Source organism: Castor canadensis, chromosome 1 (assembly GCF_047511655.1).
Source record: "Castor canadensis chromosome 1, mCasCan1.hap1v2, whole genome shotgun sequence".
Taxonomy (NCBI): Eukaryota; Metazoa; Chordata; class Mammalia; order Rodentia; family Castoridae; genus Castor; species Castor canadensis.
This window is the reverse complement of record NC_133386.1, coordinates 192,611,981-192,629,424: the sequence shown is the minus strand read 5'-3', so window position 1 is coordinate 192,629,424 and position 17,444 is coordinate 192,611,981. Positions and strand designations below refer to the sequence as shown.

The window sequence follows — 17,444 nt, the reverse complement described above, 5'->3', positions numbered from 1 at the left end:
AGACGCATTGCTATCCCTTGAGGATTGCATGGGTTAATATTCATGAAATGCGTTGAATTAAATCAAGTCTAGTGTTTGTTAAATCGTAGTTATATGAATGTTTGTTATATGAAGTAAAGATTAAAATGCATTGGATTCTCAGTCATTAAGTTGCAGAGACAAAGACTAGCTGTTTTCTCTTCCCTGTCATGCATTTGGTCAAGCAGTACTATGTATTACAATCACACAAACCTAAGAGGTTTCCTCACGGGTGTTTCAGTCACTTATAAGTTGCCTAACTTCACATAAATAGTAATATGAAAATTCTAAATGTAAAATAAAGTCTGTTTGAGGTTTGTTTACTTAACCCTGTGGGTGTTAAGAATGAAGGTATTAAGTGGGGGGTGATTTGTGCCTGTAATCCCAGCTATTCAGGAGGCAGACATCAGGAAGATAGTGGTTCAAAGTCACCCTGGGCAAATAGTTCATGAGACCCTATCTAGAAAAACCCTTCACAAAAATAGGGCTGGTCTGAATTCAATCCCCAATACCACACACACAAAAAAGAGAATAAAGGTAATAAGTTAATTAGATTTTTAAATATAGTTAGAAGAACATGGCCTCTAAAAATTATGCTTAGAAATTAATATGTTCAATGTATTTGAGTATTTGTTCAATTAGAAATAACTATGGGTTACTATGTCACCCATAGTGATGCTGTTTATCCAAATATCCTTATAGATCATGACACATCATAAAAACAGTGATTTGATATGAATTTATTATTTTAACATTCCAGAAAAGAAATCAAACTAGTGATTTATCCTATTATTTTCCATTTTAAAAGAAGATTATGATATCTGCAGCCATTACAACTATAGCAGCATGAAGGGAGTCCAGCAATATGACCTGGCACTGAATCTGTCACTAAATATTCAAAGTCAAGGTAATTTTGCTAGTGAATGCAGAGACACTGGAGACCTAGGGAAAATATCCATGCTCTTAAGATCATACAAATCCATGGTATTAAACTTTGGTATTTTCCGAGATTACTTGTGCCATAACCTGGAAATATAAGATACCACAAATTGATGTATTTCAAAAGAATCAAAATTTCTCAATGTCACACAGAGCTCAGAGAAGGCCTCTATTTCCCAATACTGTTTCATTAGTTATTATGAAGATGTTGTGGTTAAAGATCAAAATCTCTTCTCTTCTCTTCCTTTCTCTCTTCTTCTTCTTCTTCTTCTTCTTCTTCTTCTTCTTCTTCTTCTTCTTCTTCTTCTTCTTCTTCTTCTTCTTCTTCTTCCTTCTCTCTCTCTCTCTCTCTCTCTCTCTCTCCCTCTCTCTTTCTCTCTATCTCATCTCTTTTTGAAATTAAACAGCTCAAAATTTACAAAATGTCTTTCATGTGGAAATCTCTAAGAATGAAAAAGTGGGTTGAGGCATGCCCTGAATGAGTATAAGCACTCAAAGTGAGGAACATATCTCTAGCATTCACCAGATTTATGATTCTAGGTAAGAAAATATTCAAAGTCCACTAATCTTTCTCCATTGATTCTTACATTATTTGATAGGCAAACATAGCTTTTCTATAATTCTCAAGCTATAGATCAGTGGGTTTAACATGGGGATCACTACCACATAAAACACTGAAGCAAATTTATCTGTGTTCAGAGAATGGTTGGATTGTCCCATAAAATATTGTGATGGAGGTCAAGTGGGAAGCACAGGTAGAAAATGCTTTCCATCTTCCTCCAGTGGAATGAATTCTTAGGATGGCAAAGAAGATGAAGATGTACGAAATGATTACAATCACTAGAGAGGAAAGGGTATTGAACCCAGCAATGACTAACAACAGTATCTCTTTGACATGAGTGTCAGAACAAGCCAGAACAACTAAGGGAACATCATCACAATAGAAGTGGTTGACCAAATTGGAGCCACAAAAGGACAAGCGGAAGGTTGCCACTGTGATTCCATAAATGTATGTACTGGCAATCAGTTGAACACAGAGTTTCCTCGGCATGAGAATGACATAAAGTAAAGGGTTATAGATGGCTACATAGTGGTCATTTGCCATGATTGACAGCAAATACATTTCACAAACTACAAATGAAATAAAACAGCACACCTGAATGGCACATGCATAAAATCTTATGCTTCTAACCTCGCGCAAAAAATTCACCAGTGTGCTGGGAGTGACAGAGGAGGTATAACATAAATCAACAAAAGCTAGATGGCCAAGGAAAAAATACATGGGTGTGTGAAGCTGGGGAATGATTTGGATTAGAACAATCAATCCAAGATTGCCCATCACACTACCTAAGTAGATGACTAAAAACACACCAAAGAGAATGACTTGAAGCTCTGGATTATTTGTGAGTCCCGAAAGGATGAACTCTGATACCACTGAATGATTACTATTGGCCATAGACCAGGAATAGATGTTTTCTACAAAAGCACACTTCAGAACACACATTGAGCTCAAAATTCCTCCTGTATCCAATAATCTAGTGGAGGTGAAGAGATGATTCTCACTTGTTGATCTTAAATTGAACACACTCAAGGAGCATATTCCTGTTGATCCTACTTTCACAATGAAATGCTTTGTCCTGGATGACAATTCTAAAACATGCAGCTGCATAGGGATTCATAAAGATGGAAAGATTGTGTTTTAAAATTTTTCATAGCTGGACCATCTGTCTCACAACTGTTTTCCATGACAAAAAAGAGATTGAAAATTACTTAAATACCAATAACAAAAAACAATGTTATAATTGTTGAAATACTTTTCAACATTTCTTTTGGAAATTTTAATTAGTAAAAATAATAAATTTAAAAATTGACTCCAGAGAGCTCATATAAATGATTTGTAAATAAAGCTTTGGAAACTGGTGATCCCTATATCATATGTTCAGGATGATTTTTAACTTCTATTTTGTTCTTTTATGTATCCATAGTTCCTAGACTTTCTTCAGTCGTTTTGTAGAATTTGTACAGTAAATGGAGTAAAAAACCCAATTGAATAGCATTGCTTTTATTGAAATATCCATAGGATTAAAAATGCACTACATGAATAAAAAACACATTTATCATGTGTCTTCAAATGCCTGAATGCAAAGTGGATGAAGGAAAAAAATTTAGGAGGAATTCCTGGGGGTACAAATTGGTCCCTGACTAATTAAAAGGATGAACAGAAGAAATAAATTAGATTTTTCTCATCATTTTATCTTACCTTATATCTATATAAAGCCTGTTTATGGCTATCAACTTAATCATCAAATGTAGAAACTGAGACTGAGAGCTTACACCTTCTCTGTGTTTCTTGACTAGCACATGTTGAAGCAGAATAAGTCATGTATCTTGATCCTCTGATTCCAGTATAATTCATGCACACCATCTCCTTTTGGAGAAACAGAAATTTCCCTATCACAGTAAATCAGACAAGGTTTGAAAGGTATTATCTGTTTTCATCCATATTGAGTGCTTAGAATAGTGACTACCTATCTCTTACTATGTGCCAAATAAATACACCAATTTTTGCTCTGCATAGTATTTCTTAGATTGATATTCACTCAGCAGACACCTGTGTGCAGTCCCTTCAATTTTTCATCGTTTTTTTTTTCCTTTTATTGTTGTGATGAGTGGGGGTACATTGTGACATTTATCATAGTGGAATTCACCCCTCTACGACTCTCCTTTATCCTCCACAGCCCCCATTCCTGGAATAGTTTCAACAGTGATCAATTTTACATTTACATACATGTGTACACAGTATTATAATGGTAACTATAGGAACACGATTTTTTCTTCAGTATTTTGAAATGTTCTTTTATTACCTTACTGACGTGTGATCTCTTATCCTTATTTCTCCTTACTCTTATTCTTTTTAGTACTTACATTGATGCACAGTGAAACCTGTGTACCCTCAGTTCTAATAGTATCAAACGTTCTATTATTTTCAATTCTTGGGTTCTTCTTTTCCTAAAATAAAACTTGGGTCCGCCTTGAAAACGTACATCTCTTCAGATTACTTCTATGGTTGATTTGAAACTCTTCATATATTTCAAATTGGGCAGGTAAGGTAAGGCTTTGTTGATCACAAGAACATTGTTGCACATCTGTTATCACATATTGTATTTTTTTATACTACTTGGATGCTTTTTGCCCTTTTATACCTTTATGGTTTATCACTTTCATATTTCCAGCTCATTCATTTTCTACAAATTCTTTTTCAGTAGCTATGCACACCACATATTTAACATATAGCTTCAGCAACCTCACCATCTTTTCACCTAAGCTTCTCACTCCCATGGATTCATTTTCAAAATTATTTTTAAAGCTTTTTTGAGAATATATTCATTGTACAGGGAGTGAATTGATTGTGACAAATCAAATAAGCTTATATTGTACATTGGTTAGATCACCCCCATCATCTCTCTTCCTTAACCTCCTTTGAAAATTATTTTAGCTCTAAATTAATCAAACATCCAAAATTAAAACATTAGTTTGTGATCACAGCCTTCTGCCTTTTAACTTTTTTTACTTCAGGTATAATAGTAAAATTTTTCATTTCTCACTTATATCCATTCTTTAAACTTAGTTAATTACTTATCTATTTTATTGCCTACATATTTCCTCTATACAGTTTAGACTCCATGACTTTTTACTAAAACTACTCTTTATAATATAAAATTTTCTTTCTCTAATTCCTTTGAGTTGTATCAAATTCTGGGTTTTGGAATTGCTTGCTTTGCAATTGAAACTGAATTGCAGGAATAACGTCTAGGCAAAAATGAGCTTTTATAAACTTACCACATTAGAAATGAACTAGCCATTGTCTTGCTCTTCTTTTTTTCTTGAATCGTGTTTCTGTCTCCCAGGCTGTGTGTCACAATTTCATACCTTTTGAATTACTCAATGCTACTCCACATTATCACCTCCTCGTTTATCCTCAGTAGATGGGAACATTTTTGACATTGGGGAGGCACTTAAAACTTCTCACATTTTATCACTAGTTGTACTAAACTACTCTCTTTACATCAACCCATTCCATTTTATTTTAGGAGGGGTGTCATGAAGAAATCCTATTTTTAATTCATAAATTTATATTTTGTTCCCATGTTCTTCCCCCCCATATCTTCTTCCTATAGTACTTTATTCAATTTTCCCCTATCAAACTTAACAAGTTATATGAAAAGTCTCACCGTCAATGAGTAACTTCTATTTCTCTGCCTTTACACAATTACTTCTATTCTTCTCTATTTTTCAGTATCTGAAGTCTTGGGAAAGTCACCAATGCTCACTTCATATTATAAATTTATGTCTCAACCAATTGTGGCCTACTTTTGTTGTCAGTATTGAAATGAAATTACTCCCCAAGTTCACCAACATTTCTCTTTCCTCTGAAGCCATTAAAAACTTCTTACCTGCTTATTCTGTAGCATTGAGATCCTCAACATCTCCCTTCATTATGAGAGCCATTACTTTTGGGTTCTAACTTACCAAAATCTTTGGGCTTTCATATCTTTCTATATACTCTTACTTTCCTTGATTCCTCTGCTTAATTTTTTATGCTTGAAATACCACAATAACTTTATTATTTTTCTTTTGGCAATTCATGTCATTTTTGCACATTCTTATTGGGGGCTGTCATAGAATGCTATGGGCAGGATTTGGGCGTCTATTAAGTGGTGGTGAGTCAAAAGTCAAGGTCTCTGGGCCACAATTCCCCTCCAGGCCCACATATCTCATTGTCTCCCAGGCAAGTCTAATTAGATTTACCATAGGTACCTAAATTTAACATATTCAAAGAAAATTCATATATATATATATGCATATGTGTATGTATTTATACATATATATAGTATTCAGTAATTCAAATGAGAAAGTAAAGCACATATTTCATTTGGGTGTCATGGCACATTTTTATAATCCTAGCACTTGGGAGACTACACTAGGATTGTGATGTAGAGTCTAGCCTTAGCTACACAGTGAGCTCTGTCCCCAAAGAAAAAAAAACAGAGGAAAAGAAAAAGCACATATTCATATATCCTCCTAATTTCCACCAATGGAAACAAATTATTGAGCACTACTAATTATTTATCCTATTATTTCAAATGATTCTACTGTTTTGTTTGTTGTTTTGAGACAGGGTCTCATAGTTCAGACTGGTCTCAAACTCAGGATCTTATCTCTGCCTACAGAGTGCTGGGATTATAGGCAAGTAGCACCATGCCCAGCTTCGAATATATTTACATGTATGTATCTAAGCCCCAAATCGCAGCTGTGAGATTGCTGTAGTTGTTGTTGGCCACCAGTTGCATCCCCGCTCTGTGCCTATGGCCCCATAGCATACTCTCTAACATGAAAGCTTAGCTTGTGCTTCCTAACAAAATAGGGTTCAGTCCAAACTCCTTTACGAGCTTAATTAGGCTTGATGAATAAGACTTTCTTTGTAAATTAGTCTCATTACTTGTTCTTCTCCTGATATAGTAAATACCTACACTGAGAAAACCCCAGAAATTAGTAGACACACCAAATACACTGTTACAATTCTTGAGTAGATGAACAAAAATTCATGTTCCTCTAAACTTGTTTAACTACTTCAGCTGCCTTGGTTCTTTTACAGCACTAAGTTCTAGTTTTGAGAATGTACAACAAAGCCAAAAGAAGTTTAATATACCTTGGTGCAAGCTATGTGGAGATCAACAATACTTAACATGATTTAAATATTGTCTTTATTTTGAATGATGTGTCAGTCCCTGTAGAATATTTTCCCTGAATCACACAATTCAAACAATTTATGAATCAAAAATATAGTGATGTTTCACAAACACAAGCAATTACACTATTGTTGGTCTTCTGGGACCCAATTTACTTAATAGGCAAAAATATGCACTTGAATGGGAGATCACTACACTAAGCCTAAATGTGATCAATAGTTAGGAAATATTAGCAAAGATTCCTTGAGCATATGAAAACAGCCACAAAATTTCAAGCTAGTTTTGATTTGCTTTTATATATTATTATAGATTTTACTGAAGTTGTGAATTTTATGATAGGCATGTTAAGATGTTATGATATACATTATATCAAAGTAAATTGTCTTGTTTGATTTTGCAAGGCTACCAAGAAAGGATTTGCATTATGCTATGATCAAAATTTGTATTTAAAACTCAATAATTTCTTAAGATGTAAGCAAATAATAAATTATGAATTCCAAATTGGCCTGGGGGTACATTTAGTTTAATGTCAGAAAGTTTATGTCTCAAAGTACCATTCAAAGAGAAAAATGACTTAAGTTGAAATTTTTTTCCTAAAATCTATTGGAAAGAATATAAAGATATTACAATTACAGAAAAATTAACACTACTTCTGTTCAAACCTTAAACAAACTCCCTCAGAACTGTCTTGAAGCTAATTTAGTTCTTAAAAATACAATTCGTATGCAATCACTATTGTTTCTTCTGGCTATCACTGACTGAATTTAACAAAGCGACAGACTTTAGTGTTCTAAAATAATTATTTGTTGTCTTTCATAAATATGTTGTCTAATTAGACAACTCTTCATGGAGAAGTAGTTAGTATAATAAGAATTCTGCAAAGTACAAGACGACCTCTATCACATGTCTGATATTTGGTGGATCTGTCAGGTAGAGTTTCTGACTTTACCCTTGTGCAACTCCAACATCTATATTAGACTTTGAAAAATATAGTGTTGAATTTCTGACATTTAACATTCCCATGAAGAAAAAAAACCAGAAGATTCCAAATTCTTAGGGCACTCCCAGAGTCAATTATCATTAACTATTCATTAGCATCAATTTAAGCATACTATTATATGAGGCACTAGACTTGGTGTGAATATAAACAAAGGGATTCATTGTGGACAAAGGGGTTGTAATCTACAGACTCTGGCAACTTCCTGAGTCTGCTTTATTCTTCATTTATATTTATTCTAGATGCATTTCCTGGTGAAGAAAATGGATGGTTATTACATCTCTTTTAGAATTCAGTAATTAGCCAGGTGTGGTGCTACATGCTTGTAATTCTGGCACTAGCGTGGTTGAGAAGAGAAGATCATGAATTCAAAACCATCCAGGACTACATAATGAGATCCTGTCTCTCCAAAAAATAAATTAAACAAACATATGTAAAGTGCCTAATCTGTGTAAGCCAAATACATATAAATCCATATAAATATGTATTATAAAGGACATTTTATTGGAAAAAAAAAGCCCCAGAGGACAATGGCTCCTGCATGTACTACCACTGTCTAAATATTCAAGCCTTGATTCAAATAATAGCTAACATCATTATTAATTAATTAAATACAACTTTTAAATATTTTAATTGTCCTTTTTAACTTCCTGATTCTTCAAGCTGTAGATCTAGAATACTGAGGCAAGTTTGTTTTTATCTAGTTAGTGGCGTGACTTGGACTGTTTTAGAAAACTGAGGGACCCATGATACACAGTAATAGAAAATACATGAAATGTGCAAGTAGAATAGGCTCTCTGTCTTCCTGAAGCAGTGGATCCTTAGGAAGACAATGACAGTCAATACATAGGAGATGAGAACAATTACAAGAGAACAAAATATTAAACAAAAGCTAGTCACCAGTGGCTCATACCTGTAGTCCTAGCTACTTGAGGGATTGAGATTGGGAGGATAGTGGTTCTAAACCAGCCAGGGAAAATAGTTTGTGAAAATCTATCTCCAAATAACCAGAGAAAAATGGACTGGTGGTGTGGCTTAGTGGAAAAGTGCCTGCTTTGCAAAGTCAAAGCCCTGAGTTTAAATCCCAGTCCTACCAAAACCAAAACATTAAACACAGAAATGATTAATATTAGCTCCTTAATATGATTGTCAAAGGAAGCCAGAGTATTTAAGGGAACATCATCATGCAGAAATGCCTGATTACACTTGAGTCACAGAAAGACATGTCAAAAGTATCCACTGTTTGTGAATCTCACAAAGAATTCATAAATATATGAGCTACTGGCCATTTGAATTCAGAATGTCTAAAGCATAAGAATTCCATAAAATGATACAGATGGATACTTACTGATTATATGCATGAGAAAACTCAATAAAAATTCTCATCTGAAAATGTGAGAAAGCAACACCCTTTAGTGGCATGTGCATAAAATGGCATGCTTTTAATTTCACTCGGGGAGTTTACAAGTGTGATTGGGTGATAAAAAAGGTACCATAAAAACCAATGAATGCAAGGTGGAAGCAATGTCTGGATACATGAAGCTGAGGTCTGATTTGGAGTAGCATGTGCCACCACATCCAGCTTATTTTTTTATTGATTAAGATGAGGATAGGTAAGACACCTAAAAAAATTAGCTAGCATTTGTTGCCCTTAATGCAGAGAAACTAAAGCAGATACCTTAAAAGCAACTGAGGCCAACAGGAAAAGGGGACCAGGAACTAGAGAAAAGGGTAGATCAAAAAGAATTAACCTAGAAGGTAACACACACGCACAGGAAATCAATGTGAGTCAATGCGCTGTATAGCTATCCTTATCTCAACCAGCAAAACCCCTTGTTCCTTCCTATTATTGCTTATACTCTCTCTACAACAAAATTAGAAATAAGGGCAAAATAGTTTCTGCTGGGAATTGAGGGGGTGGTGGGGAGAGGGAGGGGGCGGAGTGGGTGGTAAGGGAGGGGGTGGGGGCAGGGGGGAGAAATGACCCAAGCCTTGTATGCACATATGAATAATAAAATAAAAAAAAAAGATGAGCTCTCATGAACTTTTTACTTAAACTGATCCTTCTGATCTCTGCCTCCTGATTAGCTAAGATTGCAGGTATGGACCACCACGCCCAGCTTCTATGCTGTATTGGTATTGATAAATTCAATAAAATATATTGCAACCTGAAGAACATGAGTGGTATTGACAGTATATTTAAAACTAGTTCTTAAGTTATATATTTGTCTCATTAAATTATACATGATGGCACGTTTCTATCATCCAGCTACACAAGAAGCTTAAAAGGATTGTAGTTCAGATTGCGCTGGCATAAATGCACGATGTTACTAGAAAAATAATGAAAGCAAGGTCCTGAGTTCAAACTCCCAGTACTACCAAAAAAAAAAAAGTGCAGCATAGATTTTGTTCTTATATTGATGATAAAATTTTAATGTAAATGCTTTATTTTTTTTACAATTTCCAACTCAATAGTGTGTCTTGGAATTTGTGCCTGGAGAATCATAATAAAATTTAAGTGTAATTCAAATTATTTGTAAGACTTCTAATTTGAGGGAATTTAACAAATCATTCCTGTGAGGTATGTCAATCTTCTCACAATTAATTGGTTATTTGTTACATAGTGGCATCTGACAGTCTAATATTAATATATTTGTTCCTCTACAGTGTGAACATCAATCACATTCAAGTTTTTGGTTTTTTTCCCTTTCCTTATCCTTCCAGTGTGCAGTTTCTGTGTGATCTGTGTCCAACGATATTACTGCATTTGTTTTAGGTCTATAACCTGCACATGAGGGAAAACATGTGATTTTTGGCCTTCTGAGCTTGATTAACTTTGTTTAAGATCATGTTCTCCAGTTCCATCCATTTTCCTGCAAATGACAAAATTCATTCTTCTTTGTGGCTCAGTAAAATTCCATTGTGTATAAATACCACATTTTCTTGATCCATTTGTCAGTAGTGGGGCATCTTGGTTGTTTCCATAGCTTGGCTGTTGTGAATAGTGCTGCAATAAACATGGGTGTTCAGGTGCCTTTATAATAACCTGAGTCACATTCCTTTGGGTATATCCCTAGGAGTGAAATGGCTGGATCATATGGCAGATCTATATTTAGTTTTCTGAGAAGCCTCTGTTTTGTTTTCCAAAGTGATTGTACTAGCTTACATTCCCACCAGCAGTGTATGAGGGTTCCTTTTCCCCTGCATACTTGCCAACATTTGTTGTTGGTGTTCTTGATGGTAGCAGTTTTAACAGGAGAGAAATGGAATCTTAGTGTGGTTTTGATTTGCATTTCCTTTATAGCCAGAGATGGTGAACACTTTTTCATGTGGTTTTTTTTGGCCATTTGGACTTCTTCCTCTGAAAAATTTCTGTTTAGTTCAGTTGCCCAATCCTTTATTGGTTTATTGACTTTGGAGGGGTTTAGTTTTTGAGCTCCCTGCATATTCTGATTATCAGTTCCTTACCTGATGTACAGCCAGTAAAGATTTTTCTTCCATTGTGGGTGGTCTCTTCAATTTAGAGACCATTTCTTTTTGTTGTGCAAAAGATTTTTAATTTCATGTGGTCCCATTTGTCAGTCCTTTCTATGAGTTGCTGAGCTGCTTGAGATCTACTGAGGAATTCCTTGCCTATAGCTATTGCTTCCAGAGTATTCCCTGCTTTTTCTTGTACTAATTTCAAGGTTTCAGGTCTGAAATTAAGGTCCTTAATTCATTTTGAGTTGCTACTAGTACAGGGTGATAGGCATGGATCTAGATTCAGTTTTCTGCATGAAGATAACCACCACTTTTCCAAGCAACATCTATTGAAGAGGCTGTTTTTTCTCCATTGTATGTTTTTGGCAGGAAATACACAATACATGAAATATACAATATTTCCAGGAAATAGAAAGGGAAGGAGCACTGCCTAACTCATTCTATGAAGCCTGTATTGTACTCATTCCAAAACCAGACAAGGATACAACCAAAAAGGAGAACTACAGGCTAATCTCCTTAATGAATATTGATACAAAAATCTTCAATAATATAATGGCAAACCAAATCCAACAACACATCAGAAAGATCATTCACCATGACAAGTCAGCTTCATCCCAGGGATGCAAGGATGGTTCAACATACACAAATCAGTAAACGTAATGCAGCACATTAATATAAGCAAAGACAAAATCCACTTGATCATCTCACTAGACATAGAAAAGTCTTTGATAATATTCAACACTACTTCATAATAAAAGCTCTAAGGAAACAAGGAATAGTAGGAAAGTACCTCAATATTATAAAGGCTATATATTTCAAACCTATAGCCAACATCATACTTAATAGGGAAAAACTGAAACCATTCTTCTAAAGTCAGGAATAAGACAAGGGTGCCTACTCTCCCCACTCCAATTCAACATAGTCCTGGAATTTCTAGCCAGAACAATTAGGCAAGAAGAAGAAATAAAAAGAATACAAATAGGTAAAGAAGTAGTCAAACTATCCCTAGTGTCAGATGACATGATTTTATACCTTAAAGATCTTAAAAAACTCCACCCCAAAACTCCTAGACCCTACAAACAGCTGTAGCAAAGTAGCAGGATACAAAATCAACTTACAAATTCAGCAACATTTCTATACACCAACAATGAACAAATTGAGAAAGAATGTAGGAAAACAACTCCATTTACAATAGCCTCAAAAAAAAAATCAAATACCTAGGAATATACTTAACAAAGGATGTAAATGACCTCTACAAGGAGAACTATAAACTATTGAGGAAGCAGATCAAAGAAGACTACAGAAGGTGGAAAGATCTCCCATCTCATGAACTGGCAGAATCAACACAGCAAAAATGGCTATACTACCAAAAGCAGTCTACTTGTTTAATATAATTTCCATCAAAATCTCAATGACATTCATCACAGAGATTGAAAAATCTATTCTAAAACTCATTTGGAAACACAAAATACCTTGAATAGCAAAGGCAATACTGAGCAAAAAGAGCAATGCTGGAGGTATCACATTATCTGATTTTAGAATATATTAAAGAGCCATAGTAATAAAAACAACATGGTACTGGCACAAAAACAGATATTAAGACCAGTAGAACAGAATAGAAGATCAGGATATGAATCCTTGCAGCTATGCCCAACTAATTTTTGACAAAGGTGCCAAAAACATATGAACTATTAACTGTTGATTGCTATATTAGAAACTTTAGCTTGGTTACTCCTGTATCTTTTCTCTTTCCTTTACCATTTCTCACCCAAATATATTACATCAGACTTCTACCTCACTTTTTCAATTATATTGTCACCAAGGATCCAGGAGCATGTCAGGTTCTTGTCTGGAGTCACAATCAGAGAATTGATCTGAAAGACAACAAGTGCAAGGCAAGCAGCAAAGTTTATTGAAAGCATCAAGTAAAAGAGACTCTGTCAAGAGAGAACCACTTAATAAACCACATTAACAGAAGCAAAGACAAAAACCACTTGATCATCTCAATAGATGCAGAAAAAGCCTTTGATAAGATCCACCATCATTTCATGATAAAAGCTCTAAGAAAACTAGGAATAGAAGGAAAGTTCCTCAACATTATAAAAGCTATATATGACAAACCTACAGCCAGCATTATACTTAACGGAGAAAAATTAAAACCATTCCCTCTAAAATCAGGAACCAGACAAGGATGCCCACTAACTCCACTCCTATTCAACATAGTACTGGAATTCCTAGCCAGAGCAATTAGGCAAGAAGAAGGAATAAAAGGAATACAAATAGGTAAAGAAACTGTCAAAATATCCCTATTTGCAGACGACATGATCCTATACCTTAAAGACCCAAAAAACTCTACTCAGAAGCTTCTAGACATCATCAATAGCTATAGCAAGGTAGCAGGATATAAAATCAACATAGAAAAATCATTAGCATTTCTATACACTAACAATGAGCAAACGGAAAAAGAATGTATGAAAACAATTCCATTTACAATAGCCTCAAAAAAAATCAAATACCTAGGTGTAAACCTAACAAAAGATGTGAAAGACCTCTACAAGGAAAACTATACACTTCTGAAGAAAGAGATTGAGGAAGACTATAGAAAGTGGAGAGATCTCCCATGCTCATGGATTGGTAGAATCAACATAGTAAAAATGTCTATACTCCCAAAAGTAATCTACATGTTTAATGCAATTCCCATCAAAATTCCAATGACATTCATCAAAGAGATTGAAAAATCTACTGTTAAATTTATATGGAAACACAAGAGGCCACGAATAGCCAAGGCAATACTCAGTCAAAAGAACAATGCAGGAGGTATCACAATACCTGACTTCAAACTATATTACAAAGCAATAATAATAAAAACAGCATGGTACTGGCACAAAAACAGACATGAAGACCAGTGGAACAGAATAGAGGATCCAGATATGAAGCCACACAACTATGAGCAACTTATCTTTGACAAAGGAGCTAAAAATATACGATGGAGAAATAGCAGCCTCTTCAACAAAAACTGCTGGGAAAACTGGTTAGCAGTCTGCAAAAAACTGAAACTAGATCCATGTATATCACCCTATACCAAGATTAACTCAAAATGGATCAAGGATCTTAATATCAGACCCCAAACTCTTAAGTTGATACAAGAAAGAGTAGGAAATACTCTGGAGTTAGTAGGTATAGGTAAGAACTATCTCAATGAAACCCCAGCAGCACAGCAACTAAGAGATAGCATAGATAAATGGGACCTCATAAAACTAAAAAGCTTCTGTTCATCAAAAGAAATGGTCTCTAAACTGAAGAGAACACCCACAGAGTGGGAGAAAATATTTGCCAACTATACATCAGACAAAGGACTGATAACCAGAATATACAGGGAACTTAAAAAACTAAATTCTCCCAAAACTAATGAACCAATAAAGAAATGGGCAGGTGAACTAAACAGAACTTTCTCAAAAGAAGAAATTCAAATGGCCAGAAAACACATGAAAAAATGCTCACCATCTCTAGCAATAAAGGAAATGCAAATTAAAACCACACTAAGATTCCACCTCACCCCTGTTAGAATAGCCATCATCAGCAACACCACCAACAACAGGTGTTGGCGAGGATGCGGGGAAAAAGGAACCCTCTTACACTGTTGGTGGGAATGTAGACTAGTACAACCACTCTGGAAAAAAATTTGGAGGCTACTTAAAAAGCTGAACATCGATCTACCATTTGATCCAGCAATACCACTCTTGGGGATATACCCAAAAGACTGTTACTCCAGAGGTACCTGCACATCCATGTTTATTGCGGCACTATTCACAATAGCCAAGTTATGGAAACAGCCAAGGTGCCCCAGCACTGACGAATGGATTAAGAAAATGTGGTATCTATACACAATGGAATTTTATGCAGCCATGAAGAAGAACGAAATGTTATCATTCGCTGGTAAATGGATGGAATTGGAGAACATCATTCTGAGTGAGGTTAGCCTGGCCCAAAAGACCAAAAATCGTATGTTCTCCCTCATATGTGGACATTAGATCAAGGGCAAACACAACAAGGGGATTGGACTATGAGCACATGATAAAAGCGAGAGCACACAAGGGAGGGGTGAGGATAGGTAAGACACCTAAAAAACTAGCTAGCATTTGTTGCCCTTAATGCAGAGAAACTAAAGCAGATACCTTAAAGCAACTGAGGCCAATAGGAAAAGGGGACCAGGAACTAGAGAAAAGGTTAGATAAAAAAGAATTAACCTAGAAGGTAACAGCCATGCACAGGAAATCAATGTGAGTCAATGCCCTGTATAGCTATCCTTATCTCAACCAGCAAAACCCCTTGTTCCTTCCTATTATTGCTTATACTCTCTCTACAACAAAATTAGAGATAAGGGCAAAATAGTTTCTGCTGGGTATTGAGGGGGGGGAGGGGGAGGGGGTGGAGTGGGTGGTAAGGGAGGGGGTGGGGGCAGGGGGGAGAAATGAACCAAGCCTTGTATGCACATATGAATAAAAAAAAAAATAAATAAATAAGCCAGACACAAAAAAAAAAAAAAAAAAAAAAGAGAGAACCACTGGCTGGAGCCTGCCTAGATTAAGAGTATCCTTGTCTGGGGTCTGTTTGGCTTTCATCTGGCTCAGGTCAGACTGGCAGGAGACACCTGGGCATTCCTACAGGTGGGGTTAAGGTAATTAACAGATTTTATTGGCAGCCAGATGTTACATAACTGATTTCTCACTGTGATTGTTCCTTTCCATAATTCACTGTTACAATTGTATGTATGAGAATGCATTCAGAACTGGTTGGAACCAGTTATCACCCCTTCCCCACCTTGCAGGATGCAGGAGACTGTAAGAAGTGAAGTGTTAACCATGAAGGGGTAGTACTGGGAGCAGTCCCAGTTGAGGATTGGATCATATCTCCCATGTCTGTCTTCACAGAACCCTGTATACACTGGACCCCCTATATCAATATTCATAACCTCACCAAGTATATTCTTCCTTCTTTTCTCATTAAACAATGAAATTCCCTCACCGGGTTTACTTTCAACACTTTTATTCACAAAATAAATCCAAGTTTCTTTTCTTTGGTTGCTCTGTACACTGGACTCTATTAAATGCAACTTTGTTTTCAAGAACAAAGAAGTCTTTGTCTTTTTTGGGTTTTTTTTAATTCATTTGTTAACATGTGCATACATTGTTTGGGTAATTTCTCCACCTTATCCCCTGCCCCCAACCTTTCCCACCCTCCCCCCCTCACTTCCAGGCAGAACCTCTTCTGCCCTTATCTCTAATTTTGTTGAAGAGAAGACATTAGCATAATAAAAAGACAAAACGTTTTTGCTAGTTGAGTTAAGGATAACTATACAGAGAAATTCCTAGCATTGCTTTCATATACAAATGTGTTACAACTCAAGTTGATTCATCTCTAACTGATCTTTACATTGGTTCCTCTTCCCCTTCTCATGTTAACCTCTGTCTCTTTAAGGTTTCTGTATTAGTTCCTCTGCAGTGGGGACATCAAATGTGTTCATGTTTTGGGTTTTCTACCTATCCCTATACCTCCTGTATGTGTCTTCCCAAGTCAAACCACATTGCTGTATTTGCACTAGATCTAAAGTCCGCATATGAGGGAGAACATATGATTTTTGGTCTTCTGAGTCTGGCTAACCTCGCTCAGAATGATGTTCTCCAGTTCCATCCATTTACCTGCAAATGATAAGATTTCATTCTTCATGGCTGAGTAAAATTCCATTGTGTATAAACACTACATTTGCTTGATTCATTCATCAGTAGTGGGGCATCTTGTTTTTTTCTATAACTTAGCTATTGTGAATAGCACTGCAATAAACATGGGTGTGCAGTTGCCTCTGGAGTAACCTGTGTTGCATTCCTTTGGGTATATCCCCAGGAGTGGGATTGCTGGATCATATGGCAGGTCTATGTTTAGATTTTTAAGAAGCCTCCAAGTTTTTTTCCAGTGTGGTTGCACCAGCTTGCATTCCCACCAGCAGTGTACAAGCGTTCTTTTTTCCCCACATCCTCACCAAGAGAAAAATAACAATGTGAATATTCTTGTTTTGGTTTTGAAATATGCCAAATAGGTTGAAATATATTTCATGATTCAAAAACACCTTTATCATATGTTTTCAAATATCTGAATAAAAATTAGGAGAAGAAATAATCTGGGATATATTTGGAGAAATACAAAGTATTTCATGACTAATTACCAGGGAAGATTTAGTAATCTTCATTTGCTTGGAAGAGATA

General features: G+C 35.6%; 1 pseudogene; it reads right to left on the bottom strand.

The window, feature by feature from the left end:
• Positions 1 to 1,545: 1,545 nt before the first annotated feature.
• Positions 1,546 to 2,461, bottom strand: LOC109676284 (olfactory receptor 5AL1-like; annotated as a pseudogene).
• Between the last annotated feature and the right edge of the window lie 14,983 nt (positions 2,462 to 17,444).